The sequence below is a fragment of the Hyla sarda genome, chromosome 2 (assembly GCF_029499605.1).
Source record: "Hyla sarda isolate aHylSar1 chromosome 2, aHylSar1.hap1, whole genome shotgun sequence".
Taxonomy (NCBI): Eukaryota; Metazoa; Chordata; class Amphibia; order Anura; family Hylidae; genus Hyla; species Hyla sarda.
This window is the reverse complement of record NC_079190.1, coordinates 5,029,082-5,034,300: the sequence shown is the minus strand read 5'-3', so window position 1 is coordinate 5,034,300 and position 5,219 is coordinate 5,029,082. Positions and strand designations below refer to the sequence as shown.

General features: G+C 40.0%; 1 long non-coding RNA gene across 1 annotated transcript in view; it reads right to left on the bottom strand.

Annotated features, from left to right (window-relative positions):
• LOC130357566 (uncharacterized) overlaps positions 1–309 on the bottom strand; it is a 27,915-nt gene extending 27,606 nt beyond the window's left edge. The window contains exon 1 of the long non-coding RNA XR_008889177.1: positions 264–309. This is a non-coding gene — a long non-coding RNA (uncharacterized LOC130357566). The remainder of the gene's footprint in view (positions 1–263) is intronic.
• Positions 310–5,219: the final 4,910 nt, after the last annotated feature.

Sequence of the window (5,219 nt, the reverse complement as noted above, 5' to 3'; positions counted from 1 at the left end):
GATAGATAGATATATAGATAGATAGATATGAGATAGATCGATATGAGAGATAGATAGATAGAAAGATATGAGATAGATAGATAGATATGAGATAGATAGATATGAGATAGATAGATAGATAGATAGATATGAGATAGATAGATATATAGATAGATAGATATGAGATAGATAGATATGAGATAGATAGATAGATATGAGATAGATAGATAGATAGATATGAGATAGATAGATAGATAGATAGATAGGGGGAGATTTATCAAAACCTGTTCAAAGGAAAAGTTGCCCAGTTGCCCATAGCAACCAATCAGATCGCTTCTTTCATTTTTAACAAGACCTCTGCAAAATGAAAGAAGCGATCTGATTGGTTGCTATAGGCAACTGGGCAACTTTTCCTTTGCACAGGTTTTGATAAATCTCCCTCATAGAGATCAAGTTCTCCCCCTTATAAAGATGAGAGGCTGTAATGTTCATCATAGGTTATAACCTCAACTATGAGAGACAGAATAAGAAAAATGTGATAGTCTGGGGGGTGTAGGGTATGGGGAGTGTAGCTGTGCGGTGACTAAAGGGTGCTTGTTAACCCTTGCTATTCGTGATGCCAGGGTGCGGGCTCCTCAGTAATGCTTGTCCTACCGCCACCCTTCCCAAGAGTGATAGGGAGGTAGATAATAATGGAATGTCCACAACCGGAGAGTTTTCGGAAACAGTTGTAACTATTACTGAAGATTTTATGCAAGCTTCATCACCGGAACAGTCTCTATACATGCAAGCTTTCTTTGGAGATTGACAAAGGTTGGGACTTTAGCAATTTAGAGTCTTTAGGATAATTTGCGCTGTTCCACTGGATTTAGGGGATTTAGTTGCAGTCCAGTAGTCACGCTAACTTTAGCGGGGGTAGTTTAGAACTCACGGTTTTAGTTCAGCTGAGGCCGGTAGGTTTTGAGGCCTAGTGTATCTTTGCAAGTTGCGCAGATCCGTCCTGCTAGTCCGGCATCCACGAGAGCAGCAACCCAAGAGAGCGATAATTGGCTATAGCTCCCTTATATGGGCAGGGGCTGGACTAGTGCTAATTGGTCCATACTTGTGTCAATCACCATTACAAAGGATTGTGGGTAACACGTGACCCAAGGACCTCCAAAGGTCCTCCAACATACCATAGAGGATATTAAAAACGGAAGATGTCCAGCACCAGGAAGGCAGGTAAAAACTTGTTTATTGAGGTACAAAAGTAACAAACAGCATATCAAGGAGCGTAGAGCCTACGCGTTTCAGGCTGAAGAGCCCTTAGTCATGGCATAAAAACTTTACAGCACTATGTTCTTATATAGTAAAATGCATTAGAATCACATGATCTGAGCAGCAAAGTAGTGGATCATCTAAAAAATGCGGCATGGAGTTAATCACAAACCAATAAGATTATGATACATCTATAGAGATGGCGTACAATACACAGGTATAAAGGATAACCACAAGATTCAGTTACACTGGTACTTATATTGTCATGAGCAATATTGAGATCTGGTTAAATAGAAGGACCGTATTAACTGATTACTTCTATTATTAAAACGTTAGTATAAGGTCTTGTCTCAAATTTAACCCTTGTGGTTCTCTCGTGCCTAGCATGAATATCCAGAATGATTCCCTATTGAGAACCATTCTTCTAAAGTCCCCACCCCGTCTCGGTTTCCTAACCCTTTCTATGCCCATGATTTGTAATGTATTCATGTTGCCTCCATGAACATCCCTAAAATGCCTGGACAACGCAGAAATATTACTATTAAAAGACAAAGTATTTTTTGCATCAGATATGTGCCTGCGTATCCTAGTTTTCAGGGAGTTCATGGTACAACCAACATACTGGCATCGGCATGTTGTGCAGGACGCTAGATAAACTACATTTTTTGTATTACAATTTACATAATCCCTCAAAACAAAGGTTTTGGTATTTGAATATGATTTAAATTCCTTATTGACCTGCATGTAACTGCAAGTGAGGCAGACATTGTGCCCACATTTCCAGTTACCCGCATAAAGCAACCAATTTGTGCCAGTATGTTTGTTATCAGTACTGCTAAACATACTGGGTGATAGGATAGATCCCAAAGAGGGACCTCTTTTGGACACCATCTTGAAATTGTCCTGTAAAAGATTATACAAAACCGTGTCTTGATGCAATATAGGTAAATTCTTTTCAATGATATTCCTGATTTTGTGAAATTATTTGCTGTACTGTGTGATGAAGAAAGGGGGATGAGCCCTATCCCATCTCCTTGTAGAATCCTTATCTTGGGTACCATGTGCAATAAGATCCCGTCTATCTAGATTGGCCGCTCTATTTCTTGCCTTATTAAGTGTCTCCGGGTGATATCCTCTTTCCCGTAATCTGTTAAAGAGTAGGTCCGATTCATGTATGAATGTTTCTTGTTTGCTACAATTGCGTCTTAATCTGCACCATTCCCCATAGGGGATGTTGCGGAGAACATGTTGGGGATGGCATGATGTGGCTTGTAGTATAGAATTCCCTGTATTTTCCTTTCTATAGGGGGCCGCCACAATCCTATTATTATCCACAGAGAAACATACATCCAAAAAGGGTATGCTTTCCTGTGAAAAATTGTAGGTGAAGGAAAGGTTCAGTTTGTTATCATTAATGTATTGTACAAACTCTTTAAACTCCAATTCCGAGCCTTCCCACACAAAAATGAGATCATCAATATATCTCCCCATCCATTTGATCTGTTTTTGGTATGGATTACTGTTTGAGAAAATCACCTCCTCTTCCCACTGACTCATAAAAATATTGGCAAAGGATGGGGAGTATTTAGCCCCCATTGATGCTCCCCTGGTTTGAAGAAAAAAGCGGCCATCAAACATAAAATAATTGTTTTTCAGCAAAAATTCCGTGGCCATTAAAATAAATTCCTTCAAACCAGGGGAGTATCGACTGTATGTGTCCATATGTTTGGCCAAAGCTCTGATACCCTCTGGCCAGGGAATGGATGGATAATCAGGAATATCATTGAAAAGAATTTACCTATATTGCATCAAGACACGGTTTTGTATAATCTTTTACAGGACAATTTCAAGATGGTGTCCAAAAGAGGTCCCTCTTTGGGATCTATCCTATCACCCAGTATGTTTAGCAGTACTGATAACAAACATACTGGCACAAATTGGTTGCTTTATGCGGGTAACTGGAAATGTGGGCACAATGTCTGCCTCACTTGCAGTTACATGCAGGTCAATAAGGAATTTAAATCATATTCAAATACCAAAACCTTTGTTTTGAGGGATTATGTAAATTGTAATACAAAAAATGTAGTTTATCTAGCGTCCTGCACAACATGCCGATGCCAGTATGTTGATTGTACCATGAACTCCCTGAAAACTAGGATACGCAGGCACATATCTGATGCAAAAAATACTTTGTCTTTTAATAGTAATATTTCTGCGTTGTCCAGGCATTTTAGGGATGTTCATGGAGGCAACATGAATACATTACAAATCATGGGCATAGAAAGGGTTAGGAAACCGAGACGGGGTGGGGACTTTAGAAGAATGGTTCTCAATAGGGAATCATTCTGGATATTCATGCTAGGCACGAGAGAACCACAAGGGTTAAATTTGAGACAAGACCTTATACTAACGTTTTAATAATAGAAGTAATCAGTTAATACGGTCCTTCCATTTAACCAGATCTCAATATTGCTCATGACAATATAAGTACCAGTGTAACTGAATCTTGTGGTTATCCTTTATACCTGTGTATTGTACGCCATCTCTATAGATGTATCATAATCTTATTGGTTTGTGATTAACTCCATGCCGCATTTTTTAGATGATCCACTACTTTGCTGCTCAGATCATGTGATTCTAATGCATTTTACTATATAAGAACATAGTGCTGTAAAGTTTTTATGCCATGACTAAGGGCTCTTCAGCCTGAAACGCGTAGGCTCTACGCTCCTTGATATGCTGTTTGTTACTTTTGTACCTCAATAAACAAGTTTTTACCTGCCTTCCTGGTGCTGGACATCTTCCGTTTTCTACTATTGCACGTGGAAGGGAACGCCACCCTGCCGGTCTGCAGCACGGAAGCCGGGTTACGGGGATAGAGCAGTACCTGTTACATTGTTGTCTATGAACTGGCGCTACCTGCTCTCCCCGACAAGAGGACAACGCTGACTGTAACTATGGAACAGCATATGACGGAACCGGTGGATGCGGTGGAGGACCTGGAACCAAATGCCATGGTTGCCCCTATAACAGATAGGGCAGAAAAAATCAGGTCAGTCTTTTCTTCCAACCTGGGGAATCTGACTCCCACTGCTCCACAAGATCTTATTCTTTTAATGCGGCAATTGGAAAATCTACAAATAAAGGAACTCAAGACATGGTGGGATTTCCAAACACTGAGTACCTATCATGAGAAACTTATGATACCAAGGGGACTAAGGTTAAAAAAACGACCTACCAAAGTCTTTTCACAACAATTCCAAAATAAGTGGGATACAGCTTTATCCGAGTGCTCTCAAAAATTGATTTCCTACATTATGGAGGAAGAAGCGCTGGAGCTAAAAGCTATCGAAAATGAAATGCAAGATGTGAAAAGTAAACTTAAACCATTTCAAAACAATGACAACTATAAGGTACTAGAATCAAAAGTTACACAAAAAACCATAGAATTGGAAAATAAAATTATGGACATTAAAAAAGGAAAATTTAACCGAGACACACTTGATTATCAGAAGGATGAAATATACACATGGGCTATGCACAAAGCATCGGACTATGAACACAATGTACCTAAATCCATTTTGAGAAATGGGAACAAAAAGAGGAGTTACCGAAAGAAAAACCGCAAAGTGAAACGCAGAGTGAGTTTTTCCGATGTGGATAGCGCCCAGGAAATATCCTCATCAAATGAAAGCCTGTCCACTTCGTCCCGGAAATTCATTCCAACTACACCTGGTGTTAATTGTGAGCAATTGGGGTTTCGCCACGCAAACGCACACGGAGAGGAGGAAGGAAGCGTGGATGCAAGCGGTTATGCCCTCCGGTCCAAAACTCCGCACAAAAAGTGAGTGAAACTGTATTGAATCTCTCTGCATCTATTATCACCTCTGCACAATCATCTGCCCTCAGTAAGGGACTGAATTATGTTCCAACGTGTGACTTTAACCTGTTCGCTACTATACTGGATGTAAACAGGTGGGCAC